Raw genomic sequence first — 25,376 nt, forward strand, 5'->3', positions numbered from 1 at the left:
CTGGCTACACACTCTTCATTACTTGTCTCGTGTAGACCTTACACTCTCTGGCTACACACTCTTCATTACTTGTCTCGTGTAGACCTTACACTCTCTGGCTACACACTCTTCATTACTTGTCTCGTGTAGACCTTACACTCTCTGGCTACACACTCTTCATTACTTGTCTCGTGTAGACCTTACACTCTCTGGCTACACACTCTTCATTACTTGTCTCGTGTAGACCTTACACTCTCTGGCTACACACTCTTCATTACTTGTCTCGTGTAGACCTTACACTCTCTGGCTACACACTCTTCATTACTTGTCTCGTGTAGACCTTACACTCTCTGGCTACACACTCTTCATTACTTGTCTCGTGTAGACCTTACACTCTCTGGCTACACACTCTTCATTACTTGTCTCGTGTAGACCTTACACTCTCTGGCTACACACTCTTCATTACTTGTCTCGTGTAGACCTTACACTCTCTGGCTACACACTCTTCCACTACACTCCCCTCAGGGCTCTATCTCTGCATCTCCGTCTTCATTCTTCGATGGTTCCACTTCCCCCCTCTCCGCCTGTGTGCATCACCTTATATATTCCCTCCTCACGGGAGACGGAGCGAAGGGATTGGCGCCGCATCGCCCGTTTCAATGTGGTGGTGCAACAAATCCGTGCACCCAATGTCATACTTATGTTTACTGAACACATCAAAAAATTACATGAGCAACTCGCGCAGCGCACCCAACTGCACCGCCGACAAATCGTCCGAGGCGGCGCATAGCGAATGGACCCACTCAAGGTCCTCCCTTGGCTCAACGTTCTGCGTGGGGCTCGAGCCCACCTGCGCAACCAACCCATCATCCACAGGGACCCGCGCCGCGTGAGCCAGCACGGTGCCCTGTTGAATGACAGCTGGCCGCGACCCCGCGTTCAAAACCATTACAAACGGATCCCTGTCAGCCAGCAACCAAAGTGTGAGCCACCGATAAATCAAGACCCCCGACAGCCTTGTTAGAAGGACCCAAAAGCATGCTTTGTTCCGAAGTCTTCCTCACCCATGGTTTCCGCAACCGGAGGGGAATTAACATCTGTGAACCCGGGGGCACCTGCACGGTCTGTGTCGCCACCGCTTGTATCGTAGCGCACGCCGTCCGAATGTCAGTAGGGTTCGTCAAAAATGCAATCCGGCGACCCGATGGCAGTTCAATGCACCGTTGATCGATAAGAATTTTAATGGGCATTTTAGCCAAAAAATCAGTGCCCAAAAGACAAGGAACCGCCAAAGAAGACGAAACGAACACGGGTCCCGACAATTTGATATCTCCAATGCAAATGGACGCCCTAATCTGACCGATAATGCCCAACGATCCCCCATTAGCGGCGTAAAATGGCACATCCACTGGAAGCAGCGGACGACATTGGAATGGGAGAATATTATAAATGAGGTCCGATATAATAGTTGCCGACGCCCCCGTGTCCACTAACACCCTAATCTCGACCCCATCAATAGATCCCGTAACGACGGACGAACCCGCCGACGCAGCCACAATTCTATGCCCCAATTCCACCCATTCAATATCTCCCTGGTCCCGCCGAACCCCCCTCGCCGAACCGAATCCACGAACCTTAACCGGCCCTCCTCCGCCGCAACGCGGCGTCCCATGTGTGCCGAGTATACAGGCCGAGCGTGTGAGGTTCCGCGACTTGCCGGGGATTGTAAAGATGACTTGGGCTCTCGGTCGTCGTCCAGCCGAGCTCCCATGGCGCGCTGACGTGGAGCGCGGCACCCGGACGCCACGTGGCCCCGGAGGCCGCAGTTATAACACGTGACGAGGGTCGGAGTAGATCTCGGTTGCTCCGACTTTCGGGCCGATCGCAGAGGCGACCGAGCCCCCGGCCTCCAGTCCCCTGGTCGTCCCGCGGCGAACGCCTCCTCTCGTGGGCTGACGACTTGGGGTTCGGTGACCACCAAACCCGGAGCTGCGACGACGGCAGCGTTGCAAACAACTCCTTGTTTCCGTTGTAGGGCCTCGTGCGCTTGAATACTCGTGGCGACTCTCAAAGAAGAAATATCGATCTCGTCAGCTGTGTTGATAGGGACCCCTTGGTCCTGCGCCAACTTGAGCAGCTGCTCCAAAACCATTGCGTCTTGGCCCTCCTCGTCCATACGAGGGAACGCAGCATCGGCCAGAGCCAGCAACGCCGTGTGATAGGCAAGCGCGGTCTCCGTGGCCGCTTTCCGTCTTGCATAAAAATGATGGCGGCACGCCGAGGGAGGTCCGTAGACCCTGGCCAACAGACCCAGCGCATCCTTCAGCGTGGAGCGGTCCGACTTCCGTGCAGACCTGAAGGCCGCGAGCGCGTCGTCGTCCAGCATGGCGGGCAATGCCCGCAGCGCCGTAGCATCGGACCAAGCGGACATCTCTTGATGCGCCAAAAACCTGCGCTGAAATTGGCCCCAGTCCCCGCCTTCCGCCTTGAAGGCTGACAACGTGGGCAGACGCTGCTGAAAAATGAAGTCATCCGCCTCGTGGTTCCTCTCCGCCTCTCCGTCGGTGTGTAAGATGGCGGTTCCAGTGGCAGATGTAAAATAGCGGACCCCATCGCGCGCTGATGACGTCGATGCGCGCGCTTGGGTGCCCCCCACGACGTGGCGCTCGCCGTTCCCGCCAAAAGTAGGCCCAGGCGCAATGGCGGGAATCCCCCATTCGTTTTGGCGGGAATCTGCGGGGCGACCTTGTAAAATGTCCCCCACCATCCCCGCTCCTCCCGACGAGCTGATCTCCGCCAAGATGGACGCGGCGGCGAGCAGCAGCTCCGCCAGTCGGGAGTGCGCCTCACGAAGCACGGCCTCGGTCCCCGGTCGCTCGCCCGGCGCCGTCGACGGATCCTGTAGCGTGGGCAATTCTTCATCCTCGCCCCCCGCCACCAGCGGCCCCGAGTCGTCCAGGTTTTCCTCGCGGTCAATCCCGTGGGTCCGACGGGTCTTCCTCGTCTCCATACTTGGAAGCCCGTTTCACTTCTGACGCCAGATGAAGTATGGGAAATGACGGCAGGAAACTCCTTTGACGGGAACACACTTCTTTTATTAAATCTTGACTTGTAACGATACAACGTGTGGTCTCTCTTCTTCACAGTACGGTCACCATACAACGGTACAACTCGTGACCTCTCTTCTCTCGACTCCACACTTCTCTCGACTCCCGTAGATTCTGTGCTTCTGGCTACTCTGTGCCTCTGGCTGCACACTTCACTCGCCTCGTGTAGACTCCGCGCCTCTGGCTACACTCTTCACTCGTCTCGTGTAGACTTTACATATCTGGCTACACACTCTTCGGTACCCGTCTCGTGTAGACCTTACATCTCCGGCTACACACTCTTCAGTACCTGTCTCGTGTAGACCTTACATCTCCGGCTACACACTCTTCAGTACCTGTCTCGTGTAGACCTTACAGCTCCCTGGCTACACACTATACATTACTCGGCTCGTGTAGACCTTCCACTCTCTCTGGCTACACACTATACATTACTCGGCTCGTGTAGACCTTCCACTCTCTCTGGCTACACACTATACATTACTCTCCACTGCTCTCCTCTCCGGGCTCTATCTCTGCACCTTCGTCTTCATTCCTAGATGGTTCCACTTCCGCCCTCTACTCCTCTGTGCATCACCTTATATATTCCCTCCTCACGGGAGACGGAGCGGATGCGGACCTCGACGTCGGCACCGCTCCTCAGTTACCCAATCACCACGCGCTATCTCTACGATCCGTTTCCACCCAGCGCGTGTTTCCACTCACCGACCAATCACACCGCGCTGCCACCCGATCACTCCCTCTCAGCGCGTCACCGGCACACAGCCAATCAGCAGCACTACCCCCACCCGCGCGTTGGCGCCTGCTCCTCCCTGTCAGCGCGCGTCACCACACACACACACGTACATACGCGCTGGCACACGACGCATACCCCAGCGCGTATCACCACTACACATACAAACCGCTACACTACCGCTCCCCAAGTGTACTTACACAGCGGTGTAAATACACACACGCTTACAAGCGATACCATTTCGATTATCAATAAAAGTGTATGACAGCAATCGTAATAATTTTCGTGGATTAAATTAAACAAATCACCTTGATTGTTCTGACGCGGTCATATCAACACAAGTACTTCAATATTTTTATAAAACAAAGTCAGCACGGTATAAACTTGCACCTCAAAGTCCAAATCACAATTTTAATACTGCATTTGCCTGGTAACGCCTTTGAACAGGCAGCAGTTTGCAGCACATTCGAGGGTGAATATTAGCAAATTAACGCGAATTATGCGGTGAGATGAATATATGTATTCAGGATTAAGCTCAATAGCCAGATTCCACAAGTAATGACTGATCCCATATCTGCATTTCCCATAAATATGCTAAATTCCTCTTGATATGCAAACTATTGGAACCTCCGAGTTCAATCAGTCTACACAACAAAGGCTCATTCCTAACAGCGTGTTTCAGACGCACCGAACCTCACCATAATAATATCCAGGGCCTACCTTGGTTCCTCCCACCCTCAACCAGTATATATACTGGTTGAAGGTGGGAGGAGCCAATATCCAGGGCCTACCTTGGCTCCTCCCACCCTCAACCAGTATATATACAAGAACTGTTTTCTTGGAATGTATCTTACTTGATACAGCTATCGTGCTGTGACGGTTCCACCTGAAGACGGAAGCTTATGTCTTTAAATCCTCTAAACTTGGAGCAGTTTAGAAGACATTGCCGGGTGAATATTAGCAAATTCACAGGAAGCACGGACTTATGCATGGAGATGTAAATCTTTATTCAAACGGAAGTGTACAATTATGCAGTGCGAAGTACATACATATTAAGGTTTAATTGCAATGGCCAGATTTGCTAAGCTATGCTGCGACATATGCGAATTGTTAATGTAAAAATTAACAATTGAATGCAAAGTCCATGAAAGGCCAGGACGAGAACAAAGGATTTGGATGCTAGAGGGGAGTTATAAGGGGCTTAAAATCAGACCTCAAGACCATTTCGAGAGGGATTTCACTGAGGATAGACGCTCGACTCCTCTCTCTGCAGATTACCCTTCTCCTGCGAGACCCAACCTGGCGAGCACGATTGCCTGGCGACTGGGAGAGTTCGAGGCGATATCTTCAGACGGGTTACAGGGACATCGACACGCCGTGCATCAACAAGTAAGTGTCTTCGTTAGTGGATAAAACTGGTAGTCGCGTGTAGCCCGACTTACGAGACGTTACTGTGTGTCGGTTAGACGTTAGTGAGAGTTTGCTTTTTTGCGATTTGAGGCAGACATCCACGCAGCTTAGAGGGTGCCTTTAACTCTCAACAACACCCGCGACTGTTACTCTGCTCTGAAGAATCAGTCACATGGAGCAGATAAACTCTCCACAGCGCCACGCACACACGGGCCAGAAGCCGTTCAATTGTTCTGTGTGTGGGAAGGCATTTTCACGTAAATCAAATCTTAACACTCACCAGAAGACACACACGGGTGAGAAGCCGTTCAAGTGCTCTGTGTGTGGGAAGACATTTTCACAGAAATCAAATCTAAACAGTCACCAGAAAACACACACGGGCGAGAAGCTGTTCAAGTGCTCTCTTTGTGGGAAGGCATTTGCACAGAAAGTAGATCTTCACAGGCACCAGAAAACACACACGGGCGAGAAGCCGTTCAAGTGCTCTTTGTGTGGGAAGGCATTTTCACGGAAATAAAATCTTCACAGTCACCAGAAAACACACTCGGGCGAGACGCCATTAAAGTGCTCTCTTTGTGGGAATGCATTTGCGTGGAAGTCAGCTCTTAACACTCACAAGAAAACACACTCGGGCTAGAAGCCATTTCATTGCTCTACGAGGGAGAGGACATTTTCACGGTCATCACCCCAAAACAAGCACCAGAAAATCCGCAATGATAGGGAAGTGAAATCAAACGGTGAAATTCAAAGTGCTGCAATGAGTCCTGAAAAAAATGCATCTTTCGAACCGAGGCAGGTGGATCCTGAGAGATCGTTGAATGTAGCGGATGTAATGAGTCCTGACGACAATTCATCTTTCGACCCCATGCAGTTGGATCCTGAGAGATGGCTAGATGTAGTGGATGTAATCAGCGCTGAAGACAATTCCACTTTCGACCCCACGCAGTTGGATACTCAAAAATGGCTGCTGGAGTGGCTGGAAAATCAAAGTTTTGAGCACTTCTTTTAGCTGTTGAAGTCCTGGAACGTGCATGTCTGTATCTCTGTAAGATCAATTAATAACGTACAACTCTTTTTTAATCAGTGATTTGCAGCAGTACTCCAAGCTAGTGTGATCATTTGAAGCATTTTCACGGTTAGAAAACACTTCACAAGTCATCAGGAATAAAAAGCTGAATTCGAAAGTGATGTAATGAGTTCTAAAGGAAATTCCACTTTCGACCCCATGAAGTTGGATCCGGAGAGATGGCTGGATGTAGTGGAGTGGCTGAAGACTCAAACGTATTGAGTACATCTGTTAACTGTTGCCCTGTATATATTCGTGTCTCTTAGATATATTTTTTCAGTGATTCCCAGTACTCCAAGCTAGAGTGATGTTGTGAATGCTCTATAATGTGTTCAGATGAACGTATTCCTTTTAAGTTTCAGAAGTGTTCACTTATTTCAGGATGGCAACAATTTTATACTTCGATGGATACATTGCTTCGTCTGGTAGTTGGATCATCGGGGCTGTTAAATGGCTGGTGCTTATGCCAGAAGGTGGCATGTGTTGTAATCTTCTCACTGCAAATGATGTGAGCGTGCTGTCTTGTTTATTCCAGACGTTGTCACGTTAAGGTGGTGCTTCGTAGTCCTATCGGATTACTTGTTGATGTGGTGTGATGCGCAGTGGTTTTATGTTGGTTCAATTTCTAATTTTTCTCTCGTAGTTAAGTGGTTGTGCTGAGCTAAAGTTGGAGAATTTTTTTTTTTTTATCAATGTTTAATAAGTTAAATAACTTAAAATTATACGTTTCAGAGTGTGCGTGGATTGCCCGTTCGTTGTTCTTGTGTTTGGTGGCTTGGACTTCTGGACGAATGGCTTCAGTCGAAAAGGACGTCAATGGGGAAATCGACGTTTACGTGTTAGATTTTTAAAATATGTTTTAACTGTTGAAATTGGGAAATAATTTGCCTTGTCCCTTCCTGTTTGAGCATGCGTATTAATAAAGATTTCAATACGAGTATTAACGTGAATTTTCTTGCAGATTAATAAAGACCTGAATTGTTTTTAAAGATGACTGATCGTACGTTATTTCAACCATATCCTTCCTTAAAAAAACACGGACGAGTAGACATACACACACAAGTGTGCTTATAAACACGACTGTCTATACAGCGGTGTGCATTCACACACGAGTGTGCATGTGTCTCTACGAGTTTTAACTTTAATTTGCTTGCAGAACAATAAAGACCTGACATGTTAAAGATGACTAATCGTCCCTTATTGAAGAAGGGAAATAATAAAATAATACAAATAAAAATTTTCATGAAATAATTTTTTTTATTAAATAATAAAATAATAATAAAAAACTTACGGAATAAAATTACTTTATAAAATTATTGTATTATGTTTTATTATTTTATTATTTCCCTTCTACGTGACTTTAACGAAAGAACCAAGAAGATGAAGAAGAAAATAAAACATAATAAAATAATTGTATTATGTTTTATTTTAATTATTTTATTATTTCCCTTCTTCGTGGCTTTACCGAAAGAACCAAGGAGGTGAATTTACTTGCAGAAGAATAAAAACCTGACATGTTAAAGATGACTAATCGTCCCTTATTGCTACAATGTTCATAGCGAACACGTGTGGAGGCGAGTTTCAGGTGAAGCATCTCCAGCACACAAGTTTACCCTCACCTGGCAGCATCGTGGCTGTCCGCTGATCACACTCATGACGTCACACGCACGAGCTGTAGGGGCGGGGCTCTGTCCGCTCAGTGGCGCTGTATTCATTAATTTAGCACCACGAGCGGGGAGTCTCATCCCTGTAGTTCCCTGTTGTGGTGCCGCATTCATCACCACGTTGCCCTCAATTATTTGTACGACACAATGTGAAAATAAGTTGTGCGTTCCAATACACATACTTACACGGGTACACACATACACACTCCCTTGTACACACACCCACACACGAGTGGACATACACAGTGCTGTAGAAAAATGCACGAATGTGCATACACACCGCTTTGTACATACACACACGGGTGCACATGCATACACGAGTGCGTACACCCATTTGTGCATCTATACATACAACACATATGTGTATAGATGCACAAATGAGTGTAAATGCACCGGGGTGTAGATACATGCACAGTGTAATTGCACACAGCAATATACATAAACACATGTGCACGTATACAGCAGTGTGCATGCTCAGGGATTGCGTTTCAACACACACAAATATGCGAGCACACACGATTGTACATACATACACACGTGTACAGACCCACACGTGTCCATGAACGAGTGTAAATACACACACGAGTCCACATGCACGCGAATGTACCCACACAGCAGTACACACCCATGTACATACACATGGCTACAATTCCCTGTTGTGATGCCGCATTCATTACCACGTTGCCCCTCAATTCTTTGTACGACACAATATTATAACAATAATACACGAGTACACATATACACTCCCATGTACACACACCCACACACGAGTGGACAAACACAGCGGTGTAGATACATACACGAATGTGCATTCACACCGCTTTGTACATACACACGGGTGCACATACATACACGAGTGTGCATACACACACGAGTATACATACACAGCAGTGCACGTACACAGGGATTGCGTTTGACATCACAAATAAATGGGCGAACAAATGATTGTACATACCTATACACATACATACACGCATGTACATAGCCACATAAACAAGTGTAAATATACACGTGTACACACATTGCAGGGTGAATATTCGTGTGCTGGTGTCATTGACCCAATTCGATTGATACCTGTGACTTACAGCTTTCCACACCTTACGACACGCTCCCACGCCCCTTCATTCGTTTTTTGTTTATCAGAAGGAGGCACTCCCTGTTGTTTGCCAATCCCCTGCCACGAGTAAAGTTTTGCAAAAACAACCCCCTTCCTTCATTGACGGTGTTGGACGGTAACGCTGTGGTGGATGTGAGCAATGTCCCGGAGGGAAGGCTCGTAGCCACCACAGTGGCCCACGAGGTCTTTGGACGGGTGCGAGGGGCTGGTAACCCCGCAATAGTCAATGCAATTAGCAAAAAAACTCGTCGCAAATTTTAAACACGTGCAAAATATTGAACACATACACACTGGTGTATATACACACCGAAGGTCGTATGTTACAGACTAGAAGATGACGATTGTTTTTTTTGCGTAACGTTATTATGAACCACGCTTTCAAGCTTAACCATTCAGATGATTATTCCAAGTTCATGACAGAAATTATAACAAAACACACTCGTTTGCTAAAAGCGCCATGCTCAACACGAGTGTCCTTAAATATGTTTATTAAACAGGTTCAGAACAGTATTAACTTGCACCTATTAGTCCAAGATGGGGCCGGCTAGTTTTTTTAGTCTAGTCCCGTGTGTGTTTGTTGTGTGAGGTGTCTTGATAGCAGTCGCTCTCCACTGTAGTCCTGGCATCTGCTGCTCAGATTCCTTCCACAGCTGTGCTCCCAGTGGCACCGTCTCTCCGGGGGGGAACCATGTGGTGTGTGTGTGTGACGTGTATCACGGGGTGTGTGGGTGTGTGCCTGGGATGTGTCACGGGGTGGGTGGGTAGTCTGGTGATAGTGGTCATGGTTGGCAGCGATCCACGACCACAACAACCACCCCTACTGTGTGGTGGACATGCCACCACAAAGCAGCACGCGGCGGGGGAGTGAGGTGATCGCTCTCGCCACGCGAGCAAGGCCCCCTCGCTTCCTCTTCTCTCCCTGCATCAACAACAACAACAATAACCGCCATTCGCCACTAAGTGGCGGTGACGTCACCACGACGCTTGTGCCAGGCCACGTGCACCTTGAGGCTACCACGTGAAGTGTCGAACGCCAGACGACAGGAGGTTACGGGGCAGACCCAGCAGGTGCCAACGGTCGACTGACCGAGATGACCGAGATGACTGGCTGATGCACCACCTGTGCCCCCTACTGTACAAACTTGATGTGCTTTAGCCACCCGGCGTTCCGCTCGTTGTTGTGAGCGTCGCTCCTCCGCCCTCCGTTGTTGTTGGAGGGCGACTGCCTCCAACTGCCCAGTAGCGTCCTTCACGAGCCTGCATCACCACCTCCACCACCTGCACCTCCTCCACCTCCTCCTTTGTCTCGTCCTCCATCTCTTCCGTCGTGAGAATTATTGTATTATGTTTTATTTTTATTATTGTATTACTTCCCTTCTACGTGACTTTACCGAAAGAACCATGAAGATGAATCCCTGCAGTTTAGAGGACATTGTCGGGTGAATATTAGCAAATTCACAGGAAGCACGGAATTATGCATGGAGATGTATGTAATTATTCAAACAGAAGTGTACAATTACGCAGTAGAATGTACATACGTATTAAGGTTAAATTACAATGGCCAGATTCGCTAAGCTATGTTGCTATATATGCGGATTGTTAATGTAAAAATTAACAATTGAATGCAAAGTCCATGATATGCCCAGACGAGAACAAAGGATTTGTATGCTAGAGGGGAGTTATAAGGGGCTTAAAATCAGACCTCAAGACCATTTCGAGAGGGATTTCGCTGAGGATAGACGCGCAACACCTCGCTCTGCAGATTATCCTTGTCCTGCGAGACCCAGCCTGGCGAGCCTGATTGCCTGGCGACTGGGAGAGTTCGTGGCGATCTCTTCAGACGGGTTACAGGGACATCGACACGCCGTGCATCAACAAGTAAGTGTCTTCGTTAGTGGATAAAACTGGTAGTCGCGTGTAGACCGACTTACGAGACGTTACTGTGTGTCGGTTAGACGTTAGTGAGAGTTTGCCTTTTGGCGATTTGAGCCAGACATTCACGCAGCTTAGAGGGTGCCTTTAACTCTCAACAACACCGCGACTGTTACTCTGCTCTGAAGAATCAGTCACATGGAGCAGATACTCTCTCCACATCGCCACGCACACACGGGCCAGAAGCCGTTCAAATGCTCTTTGTGTGGGAAAGGATTTTCACAAAAATCACATCTTCACAGTCACCAGAAAACACACACGGGCGAGAAGCCATTCAAGTGCTCTGTTTGTTTGAAGGCATTTGCAGAGAAATCAACTCTAAACAGTCACCAGAAAACACACTCGGGCGAGAAGCCATTCAAGTGCTCTGTTTGTGGGAAGGCATTTGCTTGGAAATCTATTCTTTATAGTCACCAGAAAACACACACGGGCGAGAAGCCGTTCAATTGCTCTATTTGTGGAAAGGCATTTGCGGATGAATCAAATCTTAACAGACACCAGAAAACACACAAGAACGAAAAGCCATTCAATTGCACTGTGTGCGGGAAGGCATTTTCACGGAAATAAAATCTTCACAGTCACCAGAAAATACACTCGGGCGAGAAGCCATTTAATTGCTCTACCAGGGAGAGGACATGTTCACGGTCATCACCCCGAAACAAGCACCAGAAGATCCGCAATGATAGGGAATTGAAATCAAAATGTAGAATATAAAGTGCTGCAATGAGTCCTGATAAAAATGCATCTTTCTAACCTTTGCAGGTGGATCCTGAGAGATGGCTGAATGTAGTGGATGTAATGAGTCCTGACGACAATTCCTCATTAGGATCAATGCAGGTGGATCTTGAGAGATGGCTGGATGGAATGGAGTGGCTGGAGACTCAAGCGTATTGAGTACATCTGTTAACTGTTGCATTGTGTATATTCGCGTCAGTGATTTCCAGTACTCCGAGCTGGAGTGTTGTTGTGAATGCTCTATAATGTGTCCAGATGAAAGCCTTCCTTTTAAGTTCCAGAAGTGTTCACTTATTTCAGGATGACAACAATGTTATACTTCTATAGATGCCTTGCTTCGTCTGGTGGTTGTATCATCGGGACTGGTAAATGTGTGGTGTTTATGGTAGAAGGTGCCATGTCATCTTCTCACAGCTAATTGCGTGTTAAAGTTTATTCTAGACTTCGTCACGTTAAGGTGGTGCTTTGTAGTCCTATCGGACTACCTGTTGATGTGTTATGAAGCGCAGTGGTTGTGTGGTGGTTCAATTTATAATTGTACTCTCGTGGTTAAGTGGTTTTGTTGAGCTAAAGTTGGAGAAATACTGTGATCACAACTTTGCTAAATATTTTAATTTTTTTTTATCAATGTTTAATAAGTTAAAGAACTTAAAATTATAGGTTTCAGAGTGTGCGTGGATTGCACGTTCGTTGTTCTTGTGTTTGATGGCTTGGACTTCTGGAAGAATGGCTTCAGTCGAAAAGGACGTCAATGGGGAAATCGACGTTTTCGTGTTAGATTTTAAGAATATGTTTTAACTGTTGAATTCCTATTGGGAAATCATCTTCCTAGTTCCTTCCTGTTTGAGCATGCTTATTAATACAGATTTCGATGGGAGTGTTCACGTGAATTTTCTTGCAGATTAATAAAGACCTGAATTGTTTTTGAAGATGACTGATCGTACGTTATTTCAACCATTTCCTTCCTTAAAAAACACGGCCGAGTAGACACACACACAAGTGTGCTTATAAACACGACTGTCTACACAGCGGTGTGCATTCACACACGAGTGTGCATGTGTCTCTACGAGTTTTAACTTTAATTTACTTGCAGAACAATAAAGACCTGACATGTTAAAGATGACTAATCGTCCCTTATTGCTACAATGTTCATAGCGAACACGTGTGGAGGCGAGTTTCAGGTGAAGCATCTCCAGCACACAAGTTGACCCTCACCTGGCAGCATCGTGGCTGTACGCTCAGTGGCGCTGTTTTCATTAATTTAGCACCACGAGCGGGGAGTCTCATCCCTGTAGTTCCCTGTTGTGGTGCCGCATTCATCACCACGTTGCCCTCAATTATATGTACGCAACACACATACACGAGTGGACATAGCAGTGTATATGCATAGACGAATGTGCATATGTAGTGGTGGTATTGACGTGCGCCGACTGTGACAGTGATGGATCACGGGGCGGCGCGGGGTGCGGGGTTGGGCACGCGTTGTGGGCGTGGTGTAGACGCGCGCGCCGGGAGTGACAGATGACGGGGCGGCGCGGCGTGGGTGGTGAGGCACGATGAGATGTGGGAAAACAGGATCGTAGCCAGCGCCCGGCGATTGGTCGAATAAGTGGGTGCTCGCAGCGACGTCCGCAGGTGGGGTATAAAGGGGGACGCGCGTGAGCACTCGGGGAGAGTTACCCAGTTGAAGACCCGAAGACGGAGCTGAAGACCTAGTGCCCCGAGACCCCTAGTCCCGCCGTCCTTGTGGGGACCGGGGCCCTGTGTGGCTCGGAGGCGAGGCTGTGGGACCCGGGGTCCGACGCCCCCGTGGGTCGGGCTGGGGACCCACAGTCGAGACGGATACCCCGGGCAGGGAGTGTCCCGAGTAGCTCAGTGGCGTTAGTCGCCGAGTAGCTAAGTGGATGTTGGTCATCCGAGTAGCTCAGTGGCGTTAGTCGCCGAGTAGCTAAGTGGGTGTTTGTCACCCGAGATACTAAGTGGATGTTGGTCATCCGAGTAGCTCAGTGGGCGTTAGTCGCCAAGTAGCTAAGTGGGTGTTTGTCACCCGAGATACTAAGTGGGTGTTTGTCACCCGAGATACTAAGTGGGTGTTTGTCACCCGAGATACAAAGTAGGTGTTAGTCACCTGTGAACGAGTTTGATAAAATAAAGAGTGTGTTACCCGTGAAGTCGTCTCCCGCCGAGTTACTACATTACAACTGGCGTCAGAAGTAAACCTGTCTTCAAGAAGTATGGACACAAGGAAGACTACCCGTACCCACGAGCGAGGTCGGGACGACGACGGCGTACCGGGGACACCGACCTCGGGAGTAGAGGACGAGGAGTTGCCGCCGATGCAGCACTTCGCGGTGATGGCCGACGCTCCGCTTGCCTCCGACACCAGCCTCCAGGACGCGCACTCCCGGTTGGCGGAGTTGCTACTCGCCGCCGCCGCTGTCTTGGCCGACATCTCCGTTCCGGCGAGCGGAAAAACGGCTGCGGGGGTCGTGGAGGAAGCGACGTTGGAGGATTCCCGCCAAAAGGCGCTTCGCGCCAAAAGTCTGGAAGTTGCCGCCGTTTTTGGGGGGCCGCCACCGATTGGCGGGAAAGACGGACGCCACGTGGCCGGACACCTCCGCGCAGCGCAGCCCACGTCATCAGCGCGCGCCGGAGCCCTCCATTTTGCGCCTGACAACCGAGCCGACATTTTACACAACTACAGCGGAGCGCGGGAAAATCTCTCCGACGTCGACGACGATCGGGTCCTCCAGCAAAGATTGCCCGCGCTGTCGGCGTTCAAGGCGGATGGGGGCGACTGGGGAGCCTTCCAACGAAGGTTCCTCGCTCATCAGGAGATGTCGGGGTGGTCCGACACCACTGCCCTGCGTGCGTTGCCAGCGATGCTTGACGACGACGCGCTTGCAGCCTTCACATCTGCTGCAAGGTCGTCCAGCTCTACGCTCCAGGCCGCACTACACCTGATGGCGAAGGTGTTCGGGCCGCCCTCCACGTGTCGCCACCAGTTCTACGATCGGCGGAAGATGGCTGGAGAAACGACGCTCGCCTATCGCACGGCACTACTCGCCTTGGCGGACGCAGCTTTTCCCCGCATGGATAAGGAGGGGAAGGACGCCATGGTGACGGAGCAGCTGCTGGTGTTGGCCCACGAGTTGGGGGTCCCCATCAACGTGGCGGACGAGATGGATATCTGCTCCCTGGCGATCGCCACGAGCATCCACGCGTACGAGGTCCTCAAACGCAAGCCGGGGGTCGTCTGCAAATGGGCGGGGAACGCGGCACTGGCCGCCACGATCGCCGAACCTCAGCCAGCTGCGGTGCAGGAGCAGGCCTTCGCTGCATCGCGTCCGGGGGAGTGGAGAACGGGAGGTCGTTCGCCCCGCAAGCTGGAGCAACCGAAACCTACGACGTCCGTCGTCTGCTACAACTGCGGCCTTCGGGGTCACGTCGCAGCCGGGTGCCGGGCCCCGCGTCAGCGCGCCACAGGACCACGTCGGGACGACGACCAGGGCCACAAGTCATCCCAACAAAACCCGGCAAGTCGCGGCACCTCACACGTTCGGTCCACAAACACGGCACATTCGGGTCGCCGCTTCGCGGTGGGGGGTTCGCGGCTGGGTGCCGGGGGTTCATTTCGGCGAGGGGGGTCCGTACGCGGCCCGCAAGCAGTCGAGTGGTCCGAATTGGCCCACAGGATCGTGGCTGCGTCGGCCGGGTCGTCCGTGGTAACGGGGTTCATTGACGGGGTTGAGGTCCGGGTGCTTGTTGACACGGGTGCGTCGGCCACCATCATCTCGGACCTTATTTATAACATTCTTCCCGTCCAAAGTAGACCCCTTCTGCCAGTAGACGTGCCATTTTATGCGGCGAATGGGGGATCCCTGGGGATCATCGGCCAGATTCGGGCGACTATTTGCATTGGTGACATCAAATTGGCGGGCCCTATTTTTGTATCATCATCGCTGGCCGTTCCCTGTTTGCTAGGTACGGACTTTTTGTCCAAAATGCCCATCAAAATTCTTATAGATCAGGCCTGCATAGAGCTTCCGTCAGGTCGGCGGGTTGCGTTCTTGTCGAGCCCTACCAAAATGCGCACGGTTTGTGCGACGGTGCAGGCGCTGGCGACTCACACTGTACGGGTGCCCCCGGGATCGCAAATGTTAGTACCCCTTCGGTTCAGGAAGCCACTCGAGGTGGGTGCGGAGGCACAGGGGGTGCTGTTGGGGCCGTCTAACAGAGCCAGTAGGGGCCTCGACTTAGCGGTTGCTCAAACCATGGTGAGAGGGGACAGTGAGCCGTTCGTAATGGTCCTGAATACGGGGTCGCGGCCGGCCGTAATTGCGCAGGGAACGGTGCTGGCTCACGCCGCGCCGCTACCCGTTGAGGAACGGCTCGTGGCTCAAGCAGATTTCACTGTTAAGTCGCATCCTCCAAGTGATGAGGGGACTGAGTGGTTGGACTCGTTGTGTGCCGGTTCTGCTAACTTGTCCGCGGTGCAATTGGGAGCATTGAGGGGTTTGCTAATCGAGTTTGCTGACGTGTTCAGCAAACATAAGTACGATATCGGCTGCACTGACCTGTTGCGCCACCACATAGCTACAGGGGACGCGGCCCCTATTCGTCAGAATCCCTTCCGGCTCAGCCCAGCCGAGAAGGAACATGTGCAATCGGCGGTTAATGATATGTTGGCGGCCGATATCATTTCGCCCTCTTCTAGTCCGTGGGGTGCTCCTATTGTCCTAGTAAAGAAACAGGACGGGTCCTTGCGGTTTTGTGTCGATTTCCGCCGCTTAAACAAAATCTCGATGGCGGATGCGTATCCGCTCCCCAGGATGGATGAGTCGCTGGATGCCTTGGCGGGAGCGCAGTTTTTTTCCACACTCGATCTGCTTTCTGGATTTTGGCAATTGCCACTCGATAACGAGTCTAAACCTAAAACTGCTTTCCGGACACCTGGGGGCCTATTTGAATTCAACCGTTTGCCCATGGGCTTACATTCCGCTCCCGCCACGTTCCAGAGACTCATGGAATTGGTTTTGTCGGGCCTCCAATGGAATACCTGTTTGATTTATCTCGACGATATCATCGTCTTTAGTCGGACTTTCGAGGAGCACCTCCAGCGACTGAGAGCGGTGTTCCTCAGGATGCGTTCCGCTAAGCTTAAATTTAAACCGGCTAAATGTTTTCTGCTTCGGGAATCGGTTAGGTATTTGGGCCATATCGTGAGTCATTCAGGGATCTCGACGGACCCTGCTAAGACGCATTGCGTCAGCTCATGGCCAACGCCAACCTCGGTCACGGAGGTTCGTAGTTTCATTGGTTTCGCCTCCTATTACCGTCGTTTTGTCAAGCAATTTGCCACCATAGCCAGGCCCCTGCACGCTTTGACGGCTAAGGGTGTGAGGTTTCACTGGGGGGCGGAAGAGGAGGCTGCGTTCTGCTCCCTCCGTGACGCCTTGGTGCAGGCTCCCCCCTTGTGTTACCCCGATTTCACACAACCGTTTTTGCTTGACACAGACGCCAGCAATACGGGTATCGGGGGGGTGCTCTCACAGGTGGTCGGGGGGGTTGAACGGGTGGTCGCCTACGGTAGTAGAGTTCTTTCCCCCGCCGAACAACGCTATTGCGTAACTCGTCGTGAATTGTTAGCCATTGTGTTTTTTACACAGCAATTCCGGCCGTATCTTTACGGCCGTCATTTTACGGTCCGTACGGACCATGCGGCTCTACAATACGCTATGCGCGTGGCACAGCCATCGGGCCAATTGTCCCGATGGTTGGAGGTCCTTCAAGACTACCAATTCACGACGATTTACCGCAAGGGGTTGCGACACTCAAATGCGGACGCCTTGTCGCGGTTGCCTCCGTGCACGGACTGCACATGTTTGTTGGGATCGGCGCGGTGCAAACCCCCGGTTGCCGGCACCCCGGGAGTTGCGCTCGCCGCCACTGACACCCCGGGAGAGGACGCCCCCACGGGGAGGGATTCGCTGTTGTCGTTGCCCCTCATTGAGTGGGGCCGCCTCCAGATGTCCGACAGCTCCCTACTTACGCTACGTCGGAAAGTTGGCGCTCCCGAGGTAGGGGAGGCGCGGGTCGGTTCCTGGGTGTGCAGACAGGGCCTTTTGATGAAGTGGGACAACATGTCCCGGCGTCACGTGCTCATTGTGCCTGTTGCTATGCGGGGTAGGGTTGTTCTGGCAGCTCATGAACGGCTCATGCATCTGGGTTTTCACAAAACGCTCGCCCTAATCCAGCGAGACTATTATTGGCCGGGGATGGGTAACGACGTGGCGAATATTCTTAAGGGATGCGTAGGGTGCGCCAAAAGGAAACCGCCACCATTGGCAGCTAATCCACCGCTGCAATCCATTCAGGTTTCGCGCATAAACGAATTGGTAGCGTTGGACATCTTGGGGCCCTTTCCGGCTACACCAAGGGGAAATAGGTTCCTGCTGGTTGGCGTGGAATACTTCACCCGATGGCCTATGGCATGGCCGCTCGCCAACCAGTCGGCTGCGGCGGTGGCGGACGCCTTTGTCCAGGGTTATGTTTTGGACAAGGGCGCCCCCGAACGCTTGCTGACGGATCAAGGAAATAATTTTTCGAGCGTTTTGTTGCGCGAGGTGTGCGACCTGTTGGGTACAAAGAAAGTGCGTACTTCCCCCTACCACCCGCAGACTGACGGGATGGTTGAGCGTCTGAACAGGACGATTACGTCTATGTTGTGCCAACAGGTCTGCGACGATCAGGTTGATTGGGACTTACAGGTGCCGGGGGTACTCGCGGCCTATCGAATGGCCCCTCATGCGGCGACGGGGTTTTCCCCATTTTTTCTTATGTATGGGCGGGAGGCCGATCCGGCCATGGACGTCCAACTGGGGATTTCCCAGCCACGTGCAAAATCTAAATTGGCAGACCACATCAAATTTAATATCGCCAAATTGACTGAAGCGCGGGAGGCGGCGAGGTTGAATTCGCGGTCGCGGCAAATTGCGAACGAGAAATTGCATGAGCGGAGGGTGCATACGCATGATTGGAAACCAGGCGATAAGGCCTGGCTGCATTGTCCACATGCACCGTTGGCTACGTCCCCCAAGTTGTTGAGACCTTGGAGGGGACCGGTGGAAATTGTGCGGGTTGCACGACCCCAGAGTATACAGATTAAATGGGGGAAACGCCGTTGGTACGTGCACCCCTCCCGACTGAAGCCCTATGCGGCACCGTGTGACCCCGTTCTGTGCCGTGACGACCGGGCGTGTGATGTGACTGTCGACTCGGGGAGGGAGGTGTCGCAGGCTGATCCTCACGTGTCTCCACCTGACCCACCCCCAGGTGCCTCGGGCTTGACGGCTGCTGACCGTCGAGAGCCTGAACCCCGGGGCACGCACGGGTCCTCGATGCCTGGCCGATGTCTTCCTGAACCGCCGGCACCACCGGACGTTCAACCGCGTCTGGTGCCGTACGACGGACCGGCAAGGCGGACTCGGGCTAGGGCACAACAATTTTCATGAAGACATTTTTTTTCTCTACACCGAGCTCGCCCGGTGTTCCCCTCTGCCGGGGTAATGTCCCGTTGTAGGGACGCTCGGAAAAAGAAGGGGACACTGCACGAGTCGAAAGAAAAAAAAAAAAATTTCCATTTATTTTCCTTTTTGCATACACATTGCTATTGTCACTCGCCGGTTTGTATATATTGTTCTATTGTCGCGGTGGCACTGGTTGATGGTTGCGGATGGTAGTGTTCGCGTCGTGTTGTGTTGTTACGTTAGTTGTTCTTGTTGTTGTGTTGTGTTACGGGGCACACAGGGCGGTTTGTATATTTTTATAGCAGCCGGGTCGGCTGCGAGCTATGTGGTAGGGGGTGATGTAGTGGTGGTATTGACGTGCGCCGACTGTGACAGTGATGGATCACGGGGCGGCGCGGGGTGCGGGGTTGGGCACGCGTTGTGGGCGTGGTGTGGACGCGCGCGCCGGGAGTGACAGATGACGGGGCGGCGCGGCGTGGGTGGTGAGGCACGATGAGATGTGGGAAAACAGGATCGTAGCCAGCGCCCGGCGATTGGTCGAATAAGTGGGTGCTCGCAGCGACGTCCGCAGGTGGGGTATAAAGGGGGACGCGCGAGAGCACTCGGGGAGAGTTACCCAGTTGAAGACCCGAAGACGGAGCTGAAGACCTAGTGCCCCGAGACCCCTAGTCCCGCCGTCCTTGTGGGGACCGGGGCCCTGTGTGGCTCGGAGGCGAGGCTGTGGGACCCGGGGTCCGACGCCCCCGTGGGTCGGGCTGGGGACCCACAGTCGAGACGGATACCCCGGGCAATGAGTGTCCCGAGTAGCTCAGTGGCGTTAGTCGCCGAGTAGCTAAGTGGATGTTGGTCATCCGAGTAGCTCAGTGGCGTTAGTCGCCGAGTAGCTAAGTGGGTGTTTGTCACCCGAGATACTAAGTGGATGTTGGTCATCCGAGTAGCTCAGTGGGCGTTAGTCGCCAAGTAGCTAAGTGGGTGTTTGTCACCCGAGATACTAAGTGGGTGTTTGTCACCCGAGATACTAAGTGGGTGTTTGTCACCCGAGATACAAAGTAGGTGTTAGTCACCTGTGAACGAGTTTGATAAAATAAAGAGTGTGTTACCCGTGAAGTCGTCTCCCGCCGAGTTACTACATTACACATACACACCGCTTTGTACATAGAAACCGCTACACTACCGCTCCCCAAGTGTACTTACACAGCAGTGTAAATACACACACGCTTACAAGCTATACCATTTCGATTATCAATAAAAGTGTATGACAGCAATCGTAATAATGTTCTTGGATTAAATTAAACAAATCACCTTGATTGTTCTGACGCGTTCATATCAACACAAGTACTTCAATATTTTTATAAAACAAAGTCAGCATGGTATAAAGTTGCACCTCAAAGTCCAAATCAGAATTTTAATACTGCATTTCCCTGGTAACGCCTTTGAACATGCAGCAGTTTGCAGCACATTGCAGGGTGAATATTAGCAAATTAACGCGAATTATGCGGTGAGATGAATATACGTATTCAGGATTAAGCTCAATAGCCAGATTCCACAAGTCATGACTAATCCCATATCTGCATTTCCCATAAATATGCTAAATTCCTCTTGATATGCAAACTCTTGGAACCTCCGAGTTCAACCAGACTACACAACAAAGGCTCATTCCTAACAGCGTGTTTCAGCCGCACCGAACCTCACAATAATAATATCCTCCCACCCTCAACCAGTATATATACAAGGACTGTTTTCTTGAAATGTATCTTACTTGATACAGCTATCGTGCTGTGACGGTTCCACCTGAAGACGGAAGCTTGTGTTGCCTCCGAAACGTCGTGAGAATTATTTTATTATGTTTTTATATTTTTTATTTTATTATTTCCCTTCTACGTGACTTTACCGAAAGAACCAAGAAGATAGAGAAGCTCTGTTGCTAGATATGCAGATTGTAATTTCCAAAAATAACAATTGAATGTAAAGTTCATGAAATGCAACGTCGGAGAACTTCATCTTTCAGAAATGCAACATCATTCCAAACGACCCCACCATTCGTGTGCTGGTGTCATTGACCCAATTCGATTGATACCTGTGACTTACAGCTTTCCACACCACGCTCCCCTGCCACGAGTAAAATTTTGCTAAAACAACCCCCTTCCTTCATTGACTGTGTTGGACGGTAACGCTGTGGTGGATGTGAGCAATGTCCCGGAGGGAAGGCTCGTAGCCCCCTCGCTTCCTCTTCTTTCCCTGCATCAACAACAACAACAACAATAACCGCCATTCGCCACTAAGTGGCGGTGACGTCACCACGACGCTTGTGCCAGGCCAAGTGCACCTTGAGGCTACCACGTGAAGTGTCGAACGCCCGCTGGCAGGAGGTTACGGGGCAGACCCAGCAGGTGCCACGGGTCGACAGACCGAGATGACCGAGATGACTGGCTGATGCACCACCTGTGCCCCCTACTGTACCAACTTGCTGTGCTTTAGCCACCCGGCGCTCCGCACGTTGTTGTGAGCGTCGATCCTCCACCCTCCGTTGTTGTTGGAGGGCGACTGCCTCCAACTGCCCAGTAGCGTCCTTCACGAGCCTGCATCACCACCTCCACCACCTGCACCTCCTCCACCTCCTCCTTTGTCTCGTCCTCCATCTCTTCCGTCGTGAGAATTATTTTATTATGTTTTATTTTTATTATTTTATTACTTCCCTTCTACGTGACTTTACCGAAAGAACCATGAAGATGAATCCCTGCAGTTTAGAGGACATTGTCGGGTGAATATTAGCAAATTCACAGGAAGCACGGAATTATGCATGGAGATGTATGTAATTATTCAAACAGAAGTGTACAATTACGCAGTATAATGTACATACGTATTAAGGTTAAATTACAATGGCCAGATTCGCTAAGCTATGTTGCTACATATGCGGATTGTTAATGTAGAAATTAACAATTGAATGCAAAGTCCATGATAGGCCAGGCTAGAACAAAGGAATTGTATGCGAGAGGGGAGTTATAAGGGGCTTAAAATCAGACCTCAAGACCATTTCGAGAGGGATTTCACTGAGGATAGACGCTCGACTCCTCTCTCTGCAGATTACCCTTCTCCTGCGAGACCCAGCCTGGCGAGCACGATTGCCTGGCGACTGGGAGAGTTCGTGGCGATCTCTTCAGACGGGTTACAGGGACATCGACACGCCGTGCATCAACAAGTAAGTGTCTTCGTTAGTGGATAAACTGGTAATCGCGTGTGTAGTTCGACTTACGAAGCGTTACTGTCTCAGTTAGACGTTAGTGAGAGTTTGTTTCTTGGCGATTTGAGCCAGACATCCACGCAGCTTAGAGGGCGCCTTTAACTTTCAACAACAACCGCGACTGTTACTCTGTTCTGAAGAATCAGTCAAATGGAACAGATACACTCTCCACAGCGCCACGCACACACGGGCGAGAAGCCGTTCAATTGCTCTGTTTGTTTGCAGGCATTTGCATGGAAGTCATCTCTTCACAGGCACCAGAAAACACCAACGAACGAGAAGCCATTCAAATGCTCTGTGTGTGGTAAGGCATTTTCACGGAAAACAATTCTACACAATCACCAGAAAACACACACGGGCGAGAAGCCGTTCAAGTGCTCAATTTGTGGGAAGGCATTTTCACGGAAATCAATTCTGCGCAATCACCAGAAAACACACACGGACGAGAAGCCATTCAAATGCTCTGTGTGTGGGAAGGCATTTTCACGGAAAACAATTCTACACAGTCACCAGAAAACACACACGGGCCAGAAGCCGTTCAATTGTTCTGTGTGTGGGAAGGCATTTTCACGTAAATTAAATCTTAACACTCACCAGAAGACACACACGGGCGAGAAGCCGTTCAATTGCTCTGTTTGTTTGCAGGCATTTGCATGGAAGTCATCTCTTCACAGGCACCAGAAAACACACACGAACGAGAAGCCATTCAATTGCGCTGTGTGCGGGAAGGCATTTTCACGGAAATAAAATCTTCACAGTCACCAGAAAACACACTCGGACGAGAAGCCGTTTAATTGCTCTCCAAGGGAGAGGACATTTTCACGGTCATCACCCCGAAACAAGCATCAGAAGATCCGCAATGATCGGCAAGTAAAATCAAATGGTGAAATTAAAAGTTCTGCAATGTGTCCTGAAAAAAATGCATCTTTCGAACCGAGGCAGGCGGATCCTGAGAGATCGTTGAATGTATCGGATGTAATGAGTCCTGACGACAATTCATCTTTCGACCCCATGCAGTTGGATCCTGAGAGATGGCTAGATGTAGTGGATGTAATCAGCGCTGAAGACAATTCCACTTTCGACCCCATGCAGTTGGATACTCAAAAATGGCTGCTGGAGTGGCTGGAAAATCAAAGTTTTGAGCACTTCTTTTAACTGTTGAAGTCCTGGAACGTGCATGTTTGTATCTCTGTAAGATCAATTAATAACGTACAACTCTTTTTTAATCAGTGATTTGCAGCAGTACTCCAAGCTAGTGTGATCATTTGAACAAATATGTTTGATTGCTCTGTGTGTTTGAAGCATTTTCACGGTTAGAAAACACTTCACATGTCTTCAGGAATAAAAAGCTGAATTCGAAAGTGATGTAATGAGTTCTAAAGGAAATTCCACTTTCGACCTCATGAAGTTGGATATGAAGAGATGGCTGGGTGTAGTGGAGTGGCTGAAGACTCAAACGTATTGAGTACATCTGTTAACTGTTGCCCTGTGTATATTCGTGTCTCTTAGATATATTTTTTCAGTGATTTTCAGTACACCGAGCTAGAGTGATGTTGTGAATGCTCTATGATGTGTTCAGATGAAAGTCTTCATTTTAAGTTCTAGAAGTGTTCGCTTACTTCAGGATGGCAACAATGTTATACTTCGAAAGATACATTGCTTCGTCTGGTAGTTGGATCATCGGGGCTGTCAAATGGCTGGTGCTTATGCTAGGTGGCATGTGTTGTAATCTTCTCACAGCAAATGATGTGAGCGTGCTGTTTTGTTTATTCCAGACTTCGTCACGTTAAGGTGGTGCTTCGTAGTCATCTCGGATTACTTGTTGATGTGGTGTGATGCGCAGTGGTTGTGTGATGGTTCAATTTCTAATTTTTATCTCGTGGTTAAGTGGTTTTGTTGAGCTAAAGTTGGAGAAAAACTGTGATCACAACTTTGCTCAATATTTTAAACATGTTCTTTAATTTTTTATCATTGTGTAATAAATAAAATAACTTAAAATTATAGGTTTCAGAGTGTGCGTGGATTGCACGTTCGTTGTTCTTGTGTTTGATGGCTTGGACTTCTGGACGAATGGCTTCAGTCGAAAAGGACGTCAATGGGGAAATCGACGTTTACGTGTTAGATTTTAAGAATATGTTTCAACTGTTGAATTCCTATTGGGATATAATTTGCCTAGTTCCTTCCTGTTTGAGCAAGCGTATTAATACAGATTTCGATACGAGTATTAACGTTAATTTTCTTGCAGATTAATAAAGACCTGAATTGTTTTTAAAGATGACTGATCGTACGTTATTTCAACCATATCCTTCCTTAAAAAAACACGGACGAGTAGACATACACACACAAGTGTGCTTATAAACACGACTGTCTATACAGCGGTGTGCATTCACACACGAGTGTGCATAGACGAATGTGCATACACACCGCTTTGTACATACAAACCGCTACACTATGGCTCCCCAAGTGTACTTACACAGCAGTGTAAATACACACACGCTTACAAGCGATACCATTTCGATTATCATTAAAAGTGTATGACAGCAATCGTAATAATTTTCGTGGATTAAATTAAACAAATCACCTTGATTGTTCTGACGCGGTCATATCAACACAAGTACTTCAATATTTTAATAAAATAAAGTCAGCACGGTATAAACTTGCACCTCAAAGTCCAAATCACAATTTTAATACTGCATTTGGCTGGTAACGCCTTTGAACTGGCAGCAGTTTGCAGCACATTGCAGGGTGAATATTAGCAAATTAACGCGAATTATGCGGTGAGATGAATATATGTATTCAGGATTAAGCTCAACAGCCAGATTCCACAAGTAATGACTAATCCCATATCTGCATTTCCCATAAATAT

General features: G+C 49.7%; 2 pseudogenes; one reads left to right on the top strand and one right to left on the bottom strand.

The window, feature by feature from the left end:
- Positions 1–25,376, bottom strand: part of LOC144738284 (uncharacterized) — a 432,396-nt pseudogene that overhangs the window by 237,133 nt on the left and 169,887 nt on the right.
- LOC144738274 (uncharacterized) lies at positions 9,531–24,093 on the top strand (annotated as a pseudogene).

This window comes from Lampetra planeri, chromosome 81 (genome assembly GCF_965212315.1).
Source record: "Lampetra planeri chromosome 81, kcLamPlan1.2.h2, whole genome shotgun sequence".
In the NCBI taxonomy this organism is placed as follows: Eukaryota; Metazoa; Chordata; class Hyperoartia; order Petromyzontiformes; family Petromyzontidae; genus Lampetra; species Lampetra planeri.